Here is a 23,732-nt window from a genome sequence, read left to right as displayed (position 1 = left end):
ATTGACAATGAGGGCCAATGGAATAAAGTACAAGGTCAGATGGTTACCTCAGTCCCCATTCTGAATATAGCCAATGTAAAAGCATGCAGGTCAAATCTTGCTTCGGAAGACTCATTTTGGCAACAGTTGCATAGTCACAGTTTCTTTGCACACACCATCACTTCCATGCATGACAGTACATCCTGTGGCCATCCTATATGTGAGTTCAGGGCTGTGTGGCACTCTGAAGGGGTCAGTGAGTTTTACATGAGTTCCATACCATAGTCTGCCCAGGCCTGATCTGGGCTGACTGTTTTGTGGGACTTTCCACTTTGCTAACAACATCCTCAACTGATTCAAACAGTATACATACACAGCTCATGCTGTAATTTAGATACATGCACTGTGTTATTTACCTTCATCAGATCATCAGATAATTAATTGGTTGGCCTTAAAGTTTGCTTGCTTAGATATTTGAATGCAACAGAAGGATTATTGAAGGCTTATTACACATCACTCAACACAATGGTCATTTTAAATACACAGAGTGCAGAGCTCCACAATCCACAACCTGTATATCCCATGTATGAAACACAGACTGTGACAACTGGCACCAAAATGACTCACTGGGACTCAGAGGCACATTTAAGCCTATGAGGAGGGAAAGGATGGTTTAGAACATAGTCAAATATGTGTGTGAGATAGTTACATGTTCTTCTGGTGAGCCATGGAGCTGACCATACAGGGGAAGGACTGCTTCAACAGGTTTCTCCAGCGTAACTGGACCCTTTTCACCTGCATGGCCTGGCATAAATGCTCCCAGAGGCAGCACACAGCAGGGCCAACCCATGCACTTACAACACATGCCTTTACAATGCTGTAAGTACACTGCATGGTCATTACCACGCATGCATTTACCACAAAATGTTTTTACAATGCATATGCTTTTACCATGAATGTCTTTACCATGAACATTTCGTAGTAAAGGCATAGTTGGTAAAGGCATATGCATGGTTAAAACTAGAGGTAAGTATAATATACATTATATATATATATATATATTTATATATATATATATATATACACACAAACACACCTTTCTACCCAAAAAACCTACCTACCCTAAACCCTACAAATTACCTTACCAAGACCCATACCCACCCAAAAATCTAAACACCCCTTACCACCCCAAAATCCATGTCCACCCTAAAACTTAAAAATGCCCTTACCACCCCAAAACCCAAACCCACCCTAAAACCTAAATATGCCCTTACCACCCCAAAACCCATACCCACCCTAAAACCTAAAAATAACCTTATCACCCCAAAACCCATGCACACCCTAAAGCCTAAAAATGCCCTTACCACCCCAAAACCCATACCCACCCTAAAACCTAAAAATAACCTTATCACCCCAAAACCCATGCACACCCTGAAGCCTAAAAATGCCCTTACCACCCCAAAACCCATACCCACCCTAAAAACTAAACACCCCTTATCACCCCAAAACCCATTACCACCCTAAAACCTAAAAATTCCCTTACCTCCCCAAAACCGATACCCACCCTGAAACCTAAACACCCCTTACCACTGCAACCCAATACCCACCCTAAAACCTAAAAATACCCTTACCACCCCAAAACCCATGCCCACCCTAAAACCTAAAAAAGCCCTTACCACCCCAAAACCCATACCCACCCTAAAACCTAAAAATGCCCTTAATCCCCAAAACCCAAACCCACCCTAAAACCTAAAAGTGCCCTTACCACCCCGAAACCCCAAAGTGCCCTTACCACCCCAAAATCCATACGCAACCTAAAACCTAAAATCTAAAAATACCCTTACCACCCCAAAACCCATACCCACCCTAAAACCTAAAAATGCTCTTACCACCCCTAAACCCATGCCCACCCTAAAACCAAAAAATGCCCTTACCACCCCTAAATCTATGCCCACCCTAAAATCTAAAAATGCCCTATATATGTCATTTAGGGCCAGATGCAGGAAACACTTTGCGAGTCGCAAACGGCAAAATCTGCTGTTTGCGACTCGCAAATGCGTGTTTCCAATGCAGAAATGCATTTTGCGAGTCGGGACCCACTCGCAAAATGCATATCAGAATCGCAAATAGGAAGGGGTGTTCCCTTCCTATTTGCGATTCGTAGTGGTATGCAATAATATTTGCGACTGCATATGCGGTCGTAAATGGTGTCGCAGTTACCATCCACTTGAAGTGGATGGTAACCCACTCGCAAATTGGAAGGGGTCCCCATGGGACCCCTTCCCCTTTGTGAATGGACCCAAAACTATTTTTTCAGGGCAGGTAGTGGTCCAAGGGACCACTACCTGCCCTGAAAAAATACCAAAACTAAAGGTTTCGTTTTTTTTTTAAGTGCAGCTCGTTTTCCTTTAAGGAAAACGGGCTACACTTAAAAAAAAAAAACTGCTTTATTTAAAAGCAGTCACGAACATGGAGGTCTGCTGACTACAGCAGGCCTCCATGTTTGCGAGTGCCTATAGTCGGTATGGGGCCGCAATTTGCGACCCACCTCATTAATATTAATGAGGTGGGTCTCTGCGACCCCATACCGACTCGCAGACGGTGTCTGAGACACCGTTCTGCATTGCAAATTGCGACTTGCAATTTGCGAGTTGGAAGGACTCGCAAATTGCAAGTCGCAATTTGCAATTTTCCTACATCTGGCCCCAAACCCACTCAATACTTACCTGTACTTGCCTTTAAAACCTTTACCACACATATACCTTTATCATTCATGCCTTTACAATAAAGGCATGCGTGGTAAAGGTATATTTGTGGTAAAGACATGAGTGGTAAAGACTTCCATGGTAAATGCACATGTGTTGTAAATGCATCGTGGTAAATGCATTTTGTTGCATTCACTGCAATGTAAGTGATGTTTCCCATGCAGCAGGTGAAGTGGTGCTGGTGTTAATGGCAGCCCCGTCAGGAGTGGTTATTTTCCGAACTGCTGTGTACATGTATGCCATGCACGTGGTTATCACCGTCGATGGGCACAGCTATTGGGCATTGACTATCACAGTCAACAACGTTAGCCTATGGCTGTGTCCGCTACGGTTGGGACCACCCATCACTCAGTCGACTTCCACCAGTGGCAGGAGGTTGCTAAAATCCAACGAATGAGGTCAGGTATCCACCATTTTGGCAGTTGAAACTACAGTTTTGTTGACTTTTAAATGTGTCACAACATCTATTAATGTGTAGTAACTTCACAACAGATGTAAAGCTCCCTTGATATGTAGATTCTGCAACTCAGTCATCAGTGTAGTGCATTGCTGGTCACAGATGCCATAGACCCATGGTGTACTATTTTCTGCCGGTGACGGTATGTTTGGTGGTTGGAACATACTCCACAAAATCAAGTGACACAGGAGGAGAAGATAGGTGTGCTATGCGCACATATATGTATTAGACACATGTCAAGACAACCATGGGGATCATAGCTGGACCTTGAGTAGTTCACATTGTTGATGTGTCATGGTTTTGTCACGTGACTTTGGTCTTAATCATCTGATATGTTGGCCTGGACACAGTAACTAATGCTCCAACTCATTTCATTCCACAAATTGGTACCCTGGGAGAAGGAGGATGAGACAACCTCCAGTCTACCTTCCATTTCCAGCCCTACAGACCATAAAAGAACATAACATCACAAAGCAGTTCCATCTGACTAGGCAAACAATCCAAGACCAATGTCGTCAGTTGGAGCCAGATCTCATGCTGCCTCAAAACATTAATCCAACATGTATACCACCCATTAAAAGACTCATGGCAGTATTAAACTTCCTGGCCACAGGGTTATTTCAATATGTGGTGGCTATATCTGGTGGTATGTCCCAACCTATGTTTAGTGGTGTTTTGAGAGACATGCTATCAGCAATGATGAAAAACATTGAGAGCTATATCAGGTTACCCAGATGTGAGGATTTAGTCAATGTGAAGGTTGACTTTTATGGATTTGGTTGCCTTCCACATGTTGTGGGATCCATTGATGACATCCATATTCCATTTGTGCCACTGCATGCCAGTGAACAGGTCTACTGCAACAGAAAACACTTCCATTTGATCAACGTGAACGCTGTCTACTTGTCAGATCTGAGCATTTCTAATATCTGTGCCCAGTTCTCAGGTTCAGCACATGATTACTTTGAAAATCAGAACAGCACCATACCCCAGCTGATGTCACAACTGCAACCAGAGAGGGCCTGTCATGTTGGTAAGTGAGATCTGTTGTGGTCTTGTGTGTGCAATGTCAGGTTCTACAATCAGGAAGTGTGTGACACATTGTGGCACTGAATTCTCATTACACAACTTGAGACTCAGCATATCCCAACCATCCTTGGTTGTTAACAAGCTGAGGAATATAACTATGCCAGGGGAAGTCTTCTTCAATGAGGCCCATGGAAGATCACAACGGCCACTTGAGTGAGCTTTTGTGCTCCTGAAGGCCATATTTTGCTCTCTGCCCAAGACTGGGGGAGACTTTCTCTACTCACTCTAAAAGGTGCGCCAAATCACTGTGACTTCCTGCATGCTCCATAACATCGCACTGAGAAGGAACATCCCTTACATCCCAGAAGAGGGGGATCCTGTGGTGCCACCAGATGGGAATAAGGAAATGGCAAATGAAGATGATAGTGGTAAAAAAAGGAGATGACTTACAACAAGATGTCATCAACAGCTTCTCCTAATGAGTGTAATTATCACATGAGATGTCATGATTTCGACTGTACAATGACTTTGAGTGATGATTTGAGGGGTATATTTCTTTGAAGATTTCTGAAGCTGGAGCTCTGGTAAATGTTGGCACAATGTGTCTGATGAGGAAGCTTTTGACACAATGACATTTAGGAGATGTTGCTTTTTTTGTGTGAGATTTATAACACAGAATGCATTCTCCAGACGTTTGCTACGTGGATTGTGTCATATGTATGGTTTCACTATACTGCTTGTTTTTGTGTTTGTTAAGGTACCTTCAACATGACATCTTCATTGGGACATTTCTGGGTTGTGAAATTGGCAGGTATATGATGCTGTTTGGACATACACAGTGGACATGTATTGTTCCTGGGAATGCAGGTCACAGACTGTGGGTGTATAAGACCTGTGTCAAGACAGCTTGCACAGTGAAATGATGGAAGTTTGGAAGGCTCCATTGAATGTGGTTGCCCTGATGCATCATGTGGTCAGAAAATATGTAGTCCTATACCAAATTCATTTTGTATACCTTCACATTGGCTAAACACTCTTTTGTATGAACCATATGTAGCTGTTGATGTCTTTCATCATTGTAGGACAAAGAGCCTGTGGTATATAATTGACATCTGTTTGTGTCATACCACCAAATACAGAAGTACTGGATTGTAATGGGCCTGTGATCAGAAACTGTTGTACTGCCACCTGGCTGTGTCTTGTATTATACAATGTTGGATTCCTTTTGTGAGGTAGGCGATGTGGCTTCAGCTGATGACATCAACCAATTTCATGTTTGCCTGTTCTACAGGACAATGTCTGAGATATCTCTTCCTTCTGAGAGAGCGTAGTTTAAATAACACATATACTGAAGTGAAAAACGTATATCAATGCTTAACGATGCTGTATAAGAAAATGACAGTAATTAGTGATTTGCTTAACGTGCATTTGAATTATAACTATGATATATGTGGCCACTTATGTATATGCAAACTAATGACAATAATGAATAAAATTGTTTATGTTATGGTTAATCAAGCTTATATTAGCGTTTACGATATTGCATTGAAAATATTATAGGCCTTAAGTTAGCGTGAGCTGTGGGTTTTAGTTGCTTGACTCTCATATTAAAAGCATTTTTCGGTTTTCCAGTGTGCTGACTCGCAAAGGACCATGACCCTGCAAATGTTCTTTTCTTCATTCTAATGTATCAGTGCAATTCCGTTCTCATCCGCATGCTTACTGCTTTAGTATGAGTTTATACACAAAGTTGAAACAAAAGTAGATTAATGTGATTTACAAGGACGTTTAAACCATGGACAAAGGAACTCATGACCCAAGAAGACGTGCCAAGGACTGAAGTAACCCCCGGATGTGCCACATCCGAAGACGTCAATTATGAAGACCAATCAAACTGTTATAAATTATCGTGGGGTGACAATTAGAATTACCTAATGTATAATTTGATAGGTTAAAGATAGTGGGGTATAGTAAATGTCCAATAGAATTTTGGGGGAAGGTATTACGAAAAAGGGATGAAAACCCATGTCACAGAAGGGTTGAGAGAACTAGGTTGGGAATGCTATTGATTTTATCCAGAAACTCTGTCACTCTGTTTGGTGACTTTGAGACTTATTAAAACCATCCTTGCCCATAGACTGCCCTATACCCTTCTCCTCCTTATGAGGGAAGTGTCCCCTGTCCTTTAGACGAGTTTAGACTGATGGCGTTTTGACTGATGTCCTGAAGACGAAGACTGATCCTGTGTGCTGACCTAGACCTTGGAGGGTAATTATAACAATGCGATTTGTAATTTGTCTGTTTGCTTTTCCTTTCTAGGTACCAACTGCTCATTTTGATAGGGACCATAGCTAGATGTTTTCTAAATTGATGTTCTAAATTGTTTTTGCATGAAGCCCAACATGCTAATACTGATTAGTGGTTAGGATAGGAATTAACTTAGACTGACGCAAATAGACAAATGACTGACGTTATGCTATGCTGAACTAACACGTATATGACATTTGCTGTATTCTGATATATGTTTACGCCGTGTTATGTATTGATGTTTGTGATTCTTTCATTAATGAAATCTTATCACAGTTGCCATATCGTGACTATGCTGTTATGCTTCTTGGTATTGAGATTAACTCCTTTGCTTGTAGATTGTAACTAATAGGGAATAAAACACATAAAATTCTATCAAAGGTGTGGTTATTCATGGCTGAAAGGCCATGGTTGCGCCGACAATTTGATTAATGTCTTTATCTAAAGTAAAGTGCATTGTGGTGGTAAATATTGATGACATTATTGATATATTGCTTGACATATTGATCAGTTATCTCGTCCTGCGGTGTCTCACCACTGGGTCACAAGATTCATTGGCCTAAAACGAGTCCTAATGTGTAATAAATTAACATAAAAGGACGCGTTAACAGTTCTGGTAGCAGAGTGACGGTTTGGCCCTTGAAGGCCCTAGGACGGAGAATCATTGTTTAGTTTATTTTTCTGTGATAATGCAAATTAGATGTATGATGGGTTTCTAAGTTCACTATGACTTTCCCGGGATCTCGGAGCCTGCCTAAGTGAGTTGGGGAATGTTCTCGGCGCCATAAAATGTGTGGTTTAGGGTTTTTGCGCTTGCTTAGCTTATGCCTTTTTGCAGGTGATTGTGAGATTTGTGTGTATTTAGGCCAAGTATGTGTTGTTTAGTAGGAGTAGGCGTACTCCGCAGTATGAGAGTAGGGAAGTTGGCGTACTTCATATGAGTGTGGCGCTTGGTGCTCAAAATTATCCACGTGGTTGGTTGTTTTATGTACGGACCCGTCGTGGTCCAAGACTCCGGAGTATATTGACAAGTGTAGGAGACACTTGAGTTTATGTTGTAATCTGTGCGGTTTAATAGGTCAATCAGGAGCGGTTGACAAGTCAAGTTTGAAAAAACATATGTGTGAAACCTTCGATGGAGATTTGGTAAATTCTAAAGTGCACTAGGACGAGCCATTGACAAGTCGAGAGTAGAATTTGGGGGTCGAATTCTGCTTGCGTATGCGGGAACTGACAAGGAGAAAGTAGCGGCTGAGGCTTCAAGTGAAATCTCTGTAAAGTTCTGAAGCGAATGTGTTACCCTTCCTGTAGTAAACCGGCAGATTTGTGTTGTTATTTAAGGTGCTCGCAATAATTTGCATTAGTTTGTGTGGGTTCAGTGAGGAGCGGACGAGCCGCAAGACTTTGTTAGCTCCAGTGTGTGTGGGTGTGACGTCAGTGGTGCCGCTCTGAGGTAGGTCAGTTATCGAGAGGGGTCGCGCACGGATTGTCTGCAGTCCGTGAGAGGCAATAGGTGGAGAAAGGTGGGTGAAGAGTGTCCTGGGTACTAAGTCACTTCTAATTAGATTACAAATAAGAGAAAACCACAAAATGAATTTTGTCAAGGCATTTAAGAGTGCTCTGAAGGGAGACGCATATATTGTAGCAACTGATGGGGAGCCTACACCACCCGAGGGTACTCCAGCTTATATAGTCATGGAAGAGAAAGGTGTCGCGCCTTGTCTATGGATGAAACAGTGGTGCAAATTAACAGAGAAGGAGGGATGTTTAGCATTCCCAGAGCATGGGACATTCAATACGAGGGTGCTCGAGAATTTGAGGTGGATGTTAAGTGTACAGAAACCACCTCCGAGGCCAGCTCAGTATGAAGCTTTAGCGTTTTGGGATCTAATGGCTCTTAAAAAAAGGTAAGAAAAGTTTCAGAGAAGACTGAGAAGGGCAGAAAAATCTTATGCAGAGGCTAGATGGGATAACGAGAGTAAAATGTGGAGAAGGGGAATTGTTGACGGATTAAAATTGTTTCCAGCGATAGCACAGGGAGAAGAGACGCAGGGAAAGAAAGCCTCCTGTAAGACAGACAAAGACTCGAACAATTCTAAAGAGAATAAAAGACCTTGGGAAGAGGAAGATGATTCAGACGATGAAGAATTCATGGACCGATTATTACATGATCGCCCGCCACCTTATGTGGTGAGCGACAGTGATCCAAGTACTAGCATAGACCCTGGGAACCAGACGCAGGAAAAGGGAGTTGCTGATACGGTACAGACTAGTGATACGGCTTCGATACAGAATGGTGTCAGTGTACCCACTGCACCAGACATGCCAATACAGTTGCAACCTCCACCGCAGATAAAGAGAATCTACCCAGACGTCCCAGTACTTGAGACTACTACAAATCTGATAGTGCAGCCAGACCCGATATACACGAAGTCAAAGTTAGTGCAGATTTAGTGAACTCCAAAATGATTGTCCCAACCACAGCCACAGCTGATACTAGGGTACAACCCAGTAGCTGGTCCGCCATTAGTACCCGTCCCGGGTACTTTGGAACAGACTTATGGAGTTACTGCTCCACGGAGTCTGGGGCCGGGTCAGACACCTGCTGCCATATCGTTACCAATTACTGTCGGTCCACCAGTGCCATTGTATGTGCAGGGCAAAACTGGCATATGTGACCAGGGGGCAATGACTCAAGATGTGATAAGAGGAAGGTCCATGGGAACTCCCCAGATAATGGCCCCAGGAGAACAAACAGTTTAACAGCCGAGGTCTTTAATGGACCTTAGCCCAGTGGGGGCACCCATAGAAGCAATGCGTCAAGCAGGGGTAGGGGTTTTAACCCGGCAGACAATGAGCACAAACACCTCACATTCACCAATGATACATGCAGGGAACATCTCACTGCAGGGTTTCACAGTCCAACAGCTAAATGAATGGCTAGAAAAGACATATACTTCACAAAAGTCTGCAGTGGTTACAGTCGAACCAGAAAAGGAAAAGCAAGCTGAGTACCTAAACTTTGTAAGATTAGGGGCAGAAGCTGCTGAATTAGTGGAAGGTACAATGGGAGTAAACAGATTGGAGTCATACACGGAAGCAGAATTAAGATTCCTGTGCCCCAAGATTACCAAAGAAGTAGGCAAGGTACATCAGAGATTAGCAAATCTGGCAGACAAAAACAATATTGATATCGGAAGCACTAAACACTTGAAAAGAAGTTACAGACTGGATTTCGACTCCAAAGATTTTGAGCACATGAGATCTGCGGGGATGAAGGCACATCTGAAAGAATTGTTGCAAAGTGCGCAAATTTGGGGTGCACTGGAAAAATGGGAAGGTAGGTGGGCAAAGAAAAGAGATAAGGAGAAGGGTGACAGTCCAGGGTCTAACCAAGCTAAGGCCTCCCCCGATGTGGATTCAGTAAAAATATTACCCATGAGAGAGACAGCTGGTGGTGTCTTAGTCCATGTACTGTGGTCCAGAGGAGACATCCTATCTTTTACTAATGATTATCCCAGACTGAGAGAGAAACCGATCGAGTGGTATCAACAGACAGGTTTGTGAAACTTGCAAAGTGTCTTTGGGAAGACTTGAATTCCTTGTTCGAGATTATTGTTCTGCCTGATTTGTGCCTCGAGTGCAAGAGAGGGGTAGATTGGCCGACGAAGGAGCCGGCAAGGGATAGGGTGACCGGGGCACCCTCTGAAGAGGTGATGAAGTACTATCATAAGGTGATTGAGTTTTTGAAACAAAAGGTGTCGCCGAAGGTGACTGATTGGCAGAAAATCGACCAGACCTATCAAGAGGTTAAGGAATCAATACATGCTTACTATGAGAGATTGTTAAAGGCATTCAAACATTACAGCGGTACTGAGACTATTGAACCGAAAGACATGAACCATCTCGTGTTTAGATTCATCGAAGGGTTGAGACCAGAAGTTAGCCAGATGATTAAGAATCATTTAATTTGTTGGCAAGCAAAGCCGATTGATGAAGTGTTACAGTATGCGAAATACTGTAGTGATGAGATTGAGCTGAAACAGAAAAAGCTGAAAGAGAAAGTGATGGAGATGCAGATAAGGGCTGCACAGGCAGGAATACAGGGAAACGGAGTTCAACAGATGATACAGCAACAACCGCAAATGAATGGTGTGTTTCAGACGCAGCCGAGAGGTCGAGGCCGAGGGTTTGTGAATCGCGGTCCAGACTTGAATACTGTTGTGGTTCAGAATGATATACAAGGGGCGCAAAAGATGTCACCATGTCACGCGTGCAGGGGCGTGGGGCACTGGAAATGGGAGTGCCCGAATATGGTGCAGGATGGTGTTGTTCAGCAAAGTGCTAACGTTGGTACATTGCAAAACATACGAGGCCCAAAAATAAGACATCAAAACCCAAATTTTCAGAACAATTTGGTACAAATGCAAGGGGTACAGCCCATGCAGCGGATGTAAATGCTGCTTTTTCAGTCAGTGCAAATGCAACCAGTACAACAGCAGATTCCTGTGGTACATAGACAGCAAATGCAATTACCAATGGCTCCAATGGGACAGCAACAGGTTATGCTTCCTCAACAGGTCACAGGTCAGGTAATGAGTCAAAATAATACAGTACATCAGTTCCCATTACGAGGAGAAAATGACATGAATGGGGAATGGTCAGATGATAGCTCAGATAGTGAGGAATGCAGGCTTGCAGCATCCTTAGAGGTGTATCAAAGGGGTCCATATGTGGAAGGAAAGGTGATGGGCTATAAGGTCTCATTTCTGGTTGATACTGGAGTGACACGCTCTACAGTCAGAAGTGCAGAGGTTCCAAAATTGCCACTTTCAGGGTGTACCATAAGGGTGGTCGGAGTAGCAAACCAGTATCTGACAAACCCGATTACAGATCCAGTACAGGTTGAGATCGGCAACTTTCAGGGGCTACATAGGTTTGTAGTCTGTGATTCAAGTCCGGTATCCCTACTGGGAAGGGACTTACTGTGCAAGACAAAATGTTCGATTACCTGTTCCAATGACGGGATCGAAGTGCAGACAAATAGTGACGATGAGGGAGATGAAGGTCAGTTTTCAGAGGAAGACACAGTGACAGCCAATGAGGATTATCCTTTGATTACCCTGTTTCCGATGTTTACCATGATCGATCTACCTGGTGAGTTACAGGGGACGGTAACAGAGAAAGTGTGGGACCTGACAGGAAAGGAAGTAGGATTAATAAAAGGGATAGAACCAGTTAGAGACCAGATAAAGCCAAACGCAGTGTTCCCTCAGGTTCCATAATATCATATGGCACAAGATGTTCTTATTGAAGTGTCAAGGATAATTGCAGATTTTCTGAGACAAGGAGTCCTGAAAGAGGTTTTGAGCAGTCCGTGTAACTCTCCCATAATGGGTTTGAAGAAGCCCTGTGGGAAAGTTCGAATTGTGCAGGATTTAAGAAAATTAAACAAAATTGTGGTAAAATGTTGCCCTGTGGTGCCCAATCAAGCTGTAATCATGTTCCAGGTTCCCTGTGATGCTGAATGGTTCACTGTTATAGACTTGTCACAAGCCTTCTTTTCGATACCTCTTCATGAGGACAGTCAATTTTTGTTCAGTTTCAAATTCCTGGATAAGGTGTACAGTTGGTGCAGAATTCCTCAAGGGTTTTCTGAATCACCGTCCATCTTCAATCAGATATTGAAAAAGGATTTGGTGTCCTTGGTGCTTCCCTTCAATTCGACTCTAGTGTAGTACATTGATGATTTGCTGATTGCATCAAAAACTAGGGATAACTGTAAATATGATACAATTTCCTTACTGAATCATTTGGGAAAGAATGGGCACAAGGTGTCACCTAAGAAGTTACAATACTGTCAGAAAGAGGTGAAATATCTAGGGCATCTGATTGAAAGAAGGTCCAGGAGAATATCAAAAGAAAGAATAACAGCCATTTTGCAGATGAACCCTTCAACGACAAAAAGAGATGTCAGGATATTTTTGGGAATGGTGGGCTACTGTCGCCAGTGGATACCCAACTTCTCGATCATCTCAAAACCTTTGATAAAACTGACAGGCAAAGAGATCAAGGATGAGCCATATACCATAGCTTTGTATAAAGAAGAGCTTGAGTCATTCATGGAGTTGAGAGAATGCATGTGCAGGGCACCAGCATTAGGAATGCCTGATTATACGAATCCTTTTCTACTGTTTTGTCATGAACTTGATGCTTGTTATTTGTCTGTCTTAACACAGGTCCATGGAGGTGCAAATCGCCCTGTAGCATATTTTTCAGCTACCTTGGACCCCGTCGCAGCAGCCTTACCGGGTTGTTTGCGCGCAGTTGCAGCAGTTTGTCAGAGCCTTACGCAATGTGAAGGCATAGTCATGCGATACCCCTAACAGTAATGATTCTGCATTCAGTTGAAATTTTGTTGACTTGAGCTAAAACTCAGCACATGACAAATGCTTGTCTCACTGAGTATGAGACAATCATACTGCGGTCACCAAATGTCTCACTCAAGCGGTGTACTGTATTGAACCCAGCAACTTTACTTCCTGTTGAAAATACTGAAATCAACAATGAGGAAGAATTTGAACATGACTGTCTTGAGGTAACTGAACTAAGTACCAAACCACGTCCCGACATTCAGGACACACAGTTAAAAGAAAATGATTGTATCATGTTTGTCGATGGGTGCTGCCTAAGAGATTCTGTTGGAACACTGAGAGCTGAATATGCGGTATGTACCATAGCTTGTCTCATTGAAGCCTCCTGGCTCGAGAGAGTGTTTTCCGCTCAAGTGGCAGAATGAATTGCCCTTACCAAGGCATGCCACACAGCTGTGAACTTGAGAGTCACTACCTATACTGACAGCAGATACAGATTCGGAATTGTACATGACTTAGGCCAACTTTGGTCACAGAGAGGTTTCATGACGCCTTCTGGTTCTCCTGTGAAAAATGGTGAACAAATAAAGGATTTGTTACATGCAATTCAGTTGCCTCTTGAAATTGCCGTGGTGAAATGCAATGCTCATGTTAGATCACAAGACTTTGTGTCCATGGGAAACAGTTATGCAGATCAAGTCGCAAGGTTTTGCGCATTGAACTGTTTATCGTTCAAAGAGCAGTGGGAATTGTTACCGCAAACTGAAAATGACACATGTTTGAACCTTGCATTATGGGTGGTTGACACGCTAGACGAGTTAAAAACATTACAAAGTTGTGCAAGCAAAGAGGAAAAACATTCCTGGCAGAGAATGCAATGTATACAAAGGGCGGATGATTTGTGGGTCTCAGAGGAGGGAAAACTAGTTCTGCCGAACAGCCTTCTATCTCAGTTTGCCAGGCTGTATCATGGACAGGCTCACCTCGGGAGGGATGCAATGATCAGGTCATTTAAAATCGACTGGTTCAACCCAAAATTCAGACATGCCACCGAGGTTATTTGTCACAGATGCATCATCTGTCAACAGATGAATGCTGGAAAAGGGACGGTAGTAACTTTGAGCCACATTGGGAGAGCTGGTGGTCCATTCAGCAAAATGCAGATGGACTTCATTGAAATGCCTGTTTGTGGAGGATTGAAGTACGTGTTGGTGATTGTGCGTGTTTTCAGTCATTGGATTGAAGCCTACCCCATACGTAGGAATGACAGTCTCACGGTTGCAAAACTACTACTTAGGGAACTGAAACCAAGGTTCGGGTTTCTGGTCTCTATAGACTCAGATAGGGGTAGACACTTCGACAATGAGGTGATTAAATTCCTGTGTGCCACACTTGACATCGAACAAAAGCTGCATTGTAGCTACCGCCCGAAGCATCAGGACTAGTAGAGCAAATAAACGGTACTTTGAAATCGAGAATGGCACAAATGTGCGCAGCTACCAATATGAAATGGCCAGATGCATTGCCCTTAGTGCTAATGTCAATGAGAAACACCCCAGACAAGAAAACTGGACTATCCCCCCATGAGATCCTCATGGGTAGAGCTATGAGGTTGTCAGCAGTACCTGCAAATGCTCTAGTGAATATCACAGATGATATGGTGTTGGACTACTGCAAAGGTTTGGCTGATGTGATTCGCTCTTTCTCTCACCAGGTGGAAGCTAACACAATGCCACCGATTAGCGATCCAGGCCACTCTCTCTAAGCTGGTGACTGGGTGGTTGTCAAGAAGCACGTAAGAAAGTCGTGTCTGGAGCCACGTTGGAAAGGGCCATATCAAGTCATTTTGACAACTACTACCGCTGTAAAGTGTGCAGGAGTTCCAAACTGGATACATGCCAGTCACACAAAAAAGGTAACGTGTCCTGTTGAAGAGGAACTTGAAGTTTACGGCACAACAGCTTCAGGAAGAGAAGTCTCAGGGCCAGAAAACAGTCAAGAAGGAACTGAGACTGCAGGAGAGCCCACTGTGAACAGCCTCGTCCCTCAAACAGTTAATGAGTTCGAGAGAGGTGACAGAGTGGCTATCTCAGTAGAGGCAGCAGGAGAACTAAATCAAGGAGAAGTTCTCCCAGAAGTAGACAGATAAGGGTCAGAACTCGAACTCGGTACAGACCCAGAAGAAGAAGGAAAAGAAGAAGAAGAAGGAGAAATAGTAGAGAGAAATCAGAACATGCCAGAGTCTCCAGAGCCAACTGCAGGTCCATCAAGTGAAAACACCATATTACAAGAGGAGGGTGCTGTTCAGCGCCCTGAAAAGATACATCGAAAGAAGACGCATAAGGGTGATAACTGGCCAGAGAAACCACTCTTCAGGATAAGAGACACACCAAGTGAAACAATAACAGAGGAGAACGATACATCCCAAGTGGAAGACCTAAGTGAAGGAGAACAACAAGGTGAGCGAAGGCTGAAAAGAGAGAGAGTCGCAAACCGAAGATATACAGGTCCTGAATGGGCGTATGCTACAACATCTGAGTGGCAACAAGAATTCCTAGCATTCTGTTTCGACCGAGAAGTACCAGGCCAATACTACGGTACCTGAACTAATCTAAAGGAAAGACTTGGTTAAAATTGAAAATCTGAAAACTGATAAAGAGACTTTATAAATTACCGAATGTGACATTAGAACCGGATTGACTTTGAGAAACCTGATTATGACAAGCTTCTAACCTGATTTGACAAAAGGGGTCCTGGAGTGAGTGAAGACGCTGTAAATACGCGCAGAGAACAAGAGAAAAGTTCTAAAATGTCCTCAAGTTGATTGTTACTCTACTATCTGATTCTATACAGACATGGCTTATAATAGAGGAAGTAACAAGGGAAGTAAGGTGTGTGGTTGGCTAGGTCTTCTAATAGGTGTCGTGTGTGCAATAATAATTGTGGGAATGCCATGGATAGAGAAAGAGACTATTAACGCTACTTCAAAGCCTGAAACTACAACACTAACACCGTGGGAAAGATTTGAGCAAGATGCGAGACACCTGCATGAGAGAACTAATTCTAAAGGGGAACTTTCTACTAATGTCTTCTATCGCTTGCTAAATGTGGAGACCATGGATGCGAAAGACTGTTATGTGTGCACTAAGATTCCTTCATCTGTGCAGGAAGGAGTTACTTATCATAGCCTTCCTCTAACATACGGGATTAGTTGTAGTTTGTTACTAACAAGGTTCTATAGTCAAGAACATGTGCAATACTTTTATTCAAATCTGGATGTTGTGTTTTCTTTTGTGCCCGTGATTGAATTCTTGAATAAGTTAGCTAAAGAACATGATATAAAAATAGTTAGAGGATTCTTCGAGCCGACGCTTACATTTGGAACTGCTTATGCACATCGCAATAATTTGAATTGCTTGCTATCACCTGTAGAGAAAAGCTTTTTAGATCACACTGATGATAGACACAAAGCATTAAAAGAAAGACTAGAGAAAGGATTAGAAAAACGCACATATGCAAATGATTATGCTTACACTGCAATCAAAACACAGGGCAAGCTAGCTATAGATGCATTACATGTAGGTAGGCTTTGTACATATAGGCCAAAATCTGAGCAGGGCAATTTGTTTGTGGGAACGAGTGAGTGCAGATATGTGTTTTTGTTTCAGAGTAAATGGACATTTATGTTGAATGGACAAGATCCAGCGATCCCTGGGATCTATTACATCTGTGGGCTCAATGCTTATTACCGTCTCCCTAAGGGATGGTATGGGGCATGTTATTTGGGAATAGTTTTTCCAAAGATTTACCAGATTGATGACTTAAAGCAAATACCTAGAACGTCTGAATTACAATATACTAGACAAAAACGAGAATCAGTGGCTGCTCTCATTGGTGACACATTTGGAGCTATAATCCCTTCAGTGGGGGTTATCTTGAATTCTATGAAGATTCAAAAGTTGTCTACTATTGTGGATAACATGCTGACAAATTTTACAGGGGTTATAATCCTGATGGATACTGAACTTGCTGCAGAAAGAGCTATGACTCTTCAAAATCGGCTTGCTTTAGACATTCTTTTAGCAAAGAGTGGAGGGGTCTGCAAGATGCTCAACGAGAGCCATTGTTGCTCATTCATTCCGGACAATAGTAAAAAGATTAGAGGTATGCTTACTAACCTAACTAGAGATAGTACAGATTTGAAGGATTTGAAAGAACTTGGTGTCTGGGAGAAATTTGGAAAGGGAATTGCCAGAGTAGGGAGCTGGTTTACCAATATTTGGAATGGGGTGCTTGCAAAAATACTAATGGGTCTATTAATTGTTCTGGCCTGTCTATTAGGATTATGGGGGGCATGCAAAATCAATGGCAAAATTAAGAAAAATTGGACTAAAAGAACCAGAAGAAATGAAGAAAGTGAGAGAGAGAAAATGTTTAATGAAATTTGGGAAAGTTCACATAAAGGGCAAGATGTTGAAATGCGTATTATGCGCAAGGTGAAAAATTAAAATGAAAGGTCAAAGGGCAAGGTTTGTGTGATGACGAGCGTCATCAGAGGAGGGATTGAGAGAGCGTAGTTTAAATAACACATATACTAAAGTGAAAAACTTATATCAATGCTTAACAATGCTGTATAAGAAAACAACAGTAATTAGTGATTTGCTTAACGTGCATTTGAATTATAACTATGATATATGTGGCCACTAATGTATATGCGAACTAATGACAACAATGAATACAATTGTTTATGTTATGGTTAATCAAGCTTATATTAGCGTTTACGATATTGCATTGAAAATATTATAGGCCTTAAGTTAGCGTGAGCTGTGGGTTTTAGTTGCTTGACTCTCATATTAAAAGCATTTTTCTGTTTTCCAGTGTGCTGACTCGCAAAGGGCCATGACCCTGCAAATGTTCTTTTCTTCATTCTAATGTATCAGTGCAATTCCGTTCTCATCCGCATGCTTACTGCTTTAGTATGAGTTTATACACAAAGTTGAAACAAAAGTAGATTAATGTGATTTACAACGACGTTTAAACCATGGACAAAGGAACTCATGACCCAAGAAGACGTGCCAAGGAGTGAAGTAACCCCCGGATGTGCCACATCCGAAGACGTCAATTATGAAGACCAATCAAACTGTTATGAATTATCGTGGGGTGACAATTAGAATTACCTAATGTATAATTTGATAGGTTAAAGATAGTGGGGTATAGTAAATGTCCAATAGAATTTTGGGGGAAGGTATTACGAAAAAGGGATGAAAACTCATGTCACAGAAGGGTTGAGAGAACTAGGTTGGGAATGCTATTGATTTTATCCAGAAACTCTGTCACTCTGTTTGGTGACTTTGAGACTTATTAAAACCATCCTTGCCCATAGACTGCCCTATACACTTCTCCTCCTTATGAGGGAAGTGTCCCCTGTCCTTTAGACGAGTTTAGACTGATGGCGTTTTGACTGATGTCCTGAAGACGAAGACTGATCCTGTGTGCTGACCTAGACCTTGGAGGGTAATTATAACAATGCGATTTGTAATTTGTCTGTTTGCTTTTCCTTTCTAGGTACCAACTGCTCATTTTGATAGGGACCATAGCTAGATGTTTTATAAATTGATGTTCTAAATTGTTTTTGCATGAAGCCCAACATGCTAATGCTGATTAGTGGTTAGGATAGGAATTAACTTAGACTGACGCAAATAGACAAATGACTGACGTTATGCTATGCTGAACTAACACGTATATGACATTTGCTGTATTCTGATATATGTTTACGCCGTGTTATGTATTGATGTTTGTGATTCTTTCATTAATGAAATCTTATCACAGTTGCCATATCGTGACTATGCTGTTATGCTTCTTGGTATTGAGATTAACTCCTTTGCTCGTAGATTGTAACTAATAGGGAATAAAATACATAAAATTCTATCAAAGGTGTGGTTATTCATGGCTGAAAGGCCATGGTTGCACCGACAATTTGATTAATGTCTTTATCTAAAGTAAAGTGCATTGTGGTGGTAAATATTGATGACATTATTGATATATTGCTTGACATATTGATCAGTTATCTCGTCCTGCGGTGTCTCACCACTGGGTCACAAGATTCATTGGCCTAAAACGAGTCCTAATGTGTAATAAATTAACATAAAAGGACGCGTTAACAGTTCTGGTAGCAGAGCGACGGTTTGGCCCTTGAAGGCCCTAGGACGGAGAATCATTGTTTAGTTTATTTTTCTGTGATAATGCAAATTAGATGTATGATGGGTTTCTAAGTTCACTATGACATTCCCGGGATCTCGGAGCCTGCCTAAGTGAGTTGGGGAATGTTCTCGGCGCCATAAAATGTGTGGTTTAGGGTTTTTGCGCTTGCTTAGCTTATGCCTTTTTGCAGGTGATTGTGAGATTTGTGTGTATTTAGGCCAAATATGTGTTGTTTAGTAGAAGTCGGCATACTCCGCAGTATGAGAGTAGGGAAGTTGGCGTACTTCATATGAGTGTGGCGCTTGGTGCTCAAAATTATCCACGTGGTTGGTTGTTTTATGTACGGACCCGTCGTGGTCCAAGACTCCGGAGTATATTGACAAGTGTAGGAGACACTTGAGTTTATGTTGTAATCTGTGCGGTTTAATAGGTCAATCAGGAGCAGTTGACAAGTCAAGTTTGAAAAAACATATGTGTGAAACCTTCGATGGAGATTTGGTAAATTCTAAAGTGCACTAGGACGAGCCATTGACAAGTCGAGAGTAGAATTTGGGGGTCGAATTCTGCTTGCGTATGCAGGAACTGACAAGGAGAAAGTAGCGGCTGAGGCTTCAAGTGAAATCTCTGTAAAGTTCTGAAGCGAATGTGTTACCCTTCCTGTAGTAAACCGGCAGCTTTGTGTTGTTATTTAAGGTGCTCGCAATAATTTGCATTAGTTTGTGTGGGTTCAGTGAGGAGCGGACGAGCCGCAAGACTTTGTTAGCTCCAGTGTGTGTGGGTGTGACGTCAGTGGTGCCGCGCTGAGGTAGGTCAGTTATCGAAAGGGGTCGCGCACGGATTGTCTGCAGTCCGTGAGAGGCAATAGGTGGAGAAAGGTGGGTGAAGAGTGTCCTGGGAACTAAGTCACTTCTAATTAGATTACAAATAAGAGAAAACCACAAAATGAATTTTGTCAAGGCATTTAAGAGTGCTCTGAAGGGAGACGCATATATTGTAGCAACTGATGGGGAGCCTACACCACCCGAGGGTACTCCAGCTTATATAGTCATGGAAGAGAAAGGTGTCGCGCCTTGTCTATGGATGAAACAGTGGTGCAAATTAACAGAGAAGGAGGGATGTTTAGCATTCCCAGAGCATGGGACAATCAATACGAGGGTGCTCGAGAATTTGAGGTGGATGTTAAGTGTACAGAAACCACCTCCGAGGCCAGCTCAGTATGAAGCTTTAGCGTTTTGGGATCTAATGGCTCTTAAAAAAAGGTAAGAAAAGTTTCAGAGAAGACTGAGAAGGGCAGAAAAATCTTATGCAGAGGCTAGATGGGATAACAAGAGTAAAATGTGGAGAAGGGGAATTGTTGACGGATTGAAATTGTTTCCAGCGATAGCACAGGGAGAAGAGACGCAGGGAAAGAAAGCCTCCTGTAAGACAGACAAAGACTCGAACAATTCTAAAGAGAATAAAAGACCTTGGGAAGAGGAAGATGATTCAGACGATGAAGAATTCATGGACCGATTATTACATGATCGCCCGCCACCTTATGTGGTGAGCGACAGTGCTCCAAGTACTAGCATAGACCCTGGGAACCAGACGCAGGAAAAGGGAGTTGCTGATACGGTACAGACTAGTGATACGGCTTTGATACAGAATGGTGTCAGTGTACCCACTGCACCAGACATGCCAATACAGTTGCAACCTCCACCGCAGATACAGAGAATCTACCCAGACGTCCCAGTACTTGAGACTACTACAAATCTGATAGTGCAGCCAGACCCGATATACACGAAATCAAAGTTAGTGCAGATTTAGTGAACTCCAAAATGATTGTCCCAACCACAGCCACAGCTGATACCAGGGTACAACCCAGTAGCTGGTCCGCCATTAGCACCCGTCCCGGGTACTTTGGAACAGACTTATGGAGTTACTGCTCCACGGAATCTGGGGCCGGGTCAGACACCTGCTGCCATATCGTTACCAATTACTGTCGGTCCACCAGTGCCATTGTATGTGCAGGGCAAAACTGGCATATGTGACCAGGGGGCAATGACTCAAGATGTGATAAGAGGAAGGTCCATGGGAACTCCCCAGATAATGGCCCCAGGAGAACAAACAGTTGAACAGCCGAGGTCTTTAATGGACCTTAGCCCAGTGGGGGCACCCATAGAAGCAATGCGTCAAGCAGGGGTAGGGGTTTTAACCCGGCAGACAATGAGCACAAACACCTCACATTCACCAATGATACATGCAGAGAACATCTCACTGCAGGGTTTCACAGTCCAACAGCTAAATGAATGGCTAGAAAAGACATATACTTCACAAAAGTCTGCAGTGGTTACAGTCGAACCAGAAAAGGAAAAGCAAGCTGAGTACCTAAACTTTGTAAGATTAGGGGCAGAAGCTGCTGAATTAGTGGAAGGTACATTGGGAGTAAACAGATTGGAGTCATACACGGAAGCAGAATTAAGATTCCTGTGCCCCAAGATTACCAAAGAAGTAGGCAAGGTACATCAGAGATTAGCAAACCTGGCAGACAAAAACAATATTGATATCTGAAGCACTAAACACTTGAAAAGAAGTTACAGACTGGATTTCAACTCCAAAGATTTTGAGCACATGAGATCTGCGGGGATGAAGGCACATCTGAAAGAATTGTTGCAAAGTGCGCAAATTTGGGGTGCACTGGAAAAATGGGAAGGTAGGTGGGCAAAGAAAAGAGATAAGGAGAAGAGTGACAGTCCAGGGTCTAACCAAGCTAAGGCCTCCCCCTATGTGGATTCAGTAAAAATATTACCCATGAGAGAGACAGCTGGTGGTGTCTTAGTCCATGTACCGTGGTCCAGAGGAGACATCCTATCTTTTACTAATGATTATCCCAGACTGAGAGAGAAACCGATTGAGTGGTATCAACAGACAGGTTTGTGAAACTTGCAAAGTGTCTCTGGGAAGACTTGAATACCTTGTTCGAGATTATTGTTCCGCCTGATTTGTGCCTCGAGTGCAAGAGAGGGGTAGATTGGCCGACGAAGGAGCCGGCAAGGGATAGGGTGACCGGGGCACCCTCTGAAGAGGTGATGAAGTACTATCATAAGGTGATTTAGTTTTTTAAACAAAAGGTCTCGCCGAAGGTGATTGATTGGCAGAAAATCGACCGGACCTATCAAGAGGTTAAGGAATCAATACATGCTTACTATGAGAGATTGTTAAAGGCATTCAAACATTACAGCGGTACTGAGACTATTGAACCGAAAGACATGAACCATCTCGTGTTTAGATTCGTCGAAGGGTTGAGACCAGAAGTTAGCCAGATGATTAAGAATCATTTAATTTGTTGGCAAGCAAAGCCGATTGATGAAGTGTTACAGTATGCGAAATACTGTAGTGATGAGATTGAGCTGAAACAGAAAAAGCTGAAAGAGAAAGTGATGGTGATGCAGATAAGGGCTGCACAGGCAGGAATACAGGGAAACGGAGTTCAACAGATGATACAGCAACAACCGCAAATGAATGGTGTGTTTCAGACGCAGCCGAGAGGTCGAGGCCGAGGGTTTGTGAATCGCGGTCCAGACTTGAATACTGTTGTGGTTCACAATGACATACAAGGGGCACAAAAGATGTCACCATGTCACGCGTGCAGGGGCGTGGGGCACTGGAAATGGGAGTGCCCGAATATGGTGCAGGATGGTGTTGTTCAGCAAAGTGCTAACGTTGGTACATTGCAAAACGTACGAGGCCCAAAAATAAGACATCAAAATCTGATTTTTCAGAACAATTTGGTACAAATGCAAGGGGTACAGCCCATGCAGCGGATGTAAATGCTGCTTTTTCAGTCAGTGCAAATGCAACCAGTACAACAGCAGATTCCTGAGGTACATAGCCAGCAAATGCAATTACCAATGGCTCCAATGGGACAGCAACAGGTTATGCTTCCTCAACAGGTCACAGGTCAGGTAATGAGTCAAAATAATACAGTACATCAGTTCCCATTACGAGGAGAAAATGGCATGAATGGGGAATGGTCAGGTGATAGCTCAGATAGTGAGGAATGCAGGCTTGCAGCATCCTTAGAGGTGTATCAAAGGGGTCCATATGTGGAAGGAAAGGTGATGGGCTATAAGGTCTCATTTCTGATTGATACTGGAGTGACACGCTCTACAGTCAGAAGTGCAGAGGTTCCAAAATTGCCACTTTCAGGGTGTACCATAAGGGTGGTCGGAGTAGCAAACCAGTATCTGACAAACCCGATTACAGATCCAGTACAGGTTGAGATCGGCAACTTTCAGGGGCTACATAGGTTTGTAGTCTGTGATTCAAGTCCTGTATCCCTACTGGGAAGGGACTTACTGTGCAAGACAAAATGTTCGATTACCTGTTCCAATGACGGGATCGAAGTGCAGACAAATAGTGACGATGAGGGAGATGAAGGTCAGTTTTCAGAGGAAGACACAGTGACAGCCAATGAGGATTATCCTTTGATTACCCTGTTTCTGATGTTTACCATGATCGATCTACCTGGTGAGTTACAGGGGACGGTAACAGAGAAAGTGTGGGACCTGACAGGAAAGGAAGTAGGATTAATAAAAGGGATAGAACCAGTTAGAGACCAGATAAAGCCAAATGCAGTGT

This window comes from Pleurodeles waltl, chromosome 8, assembly GCF_031143425.1.
Source record: "Pleurodeles waltl isolate 20211129_DDA chromosome 8, aPleWal1.hap1.20221129, whole genome shotgun sequence".
Classification (NCBI taxonomy): Eukaryota; Metazoa; Chordata; class Amphibia; order Caudata; family Salamandridae; genus Pleurodeles; species Pleurodeles waltl.
Note: the sequence above shows the minus strand (reverse complement) of the source record.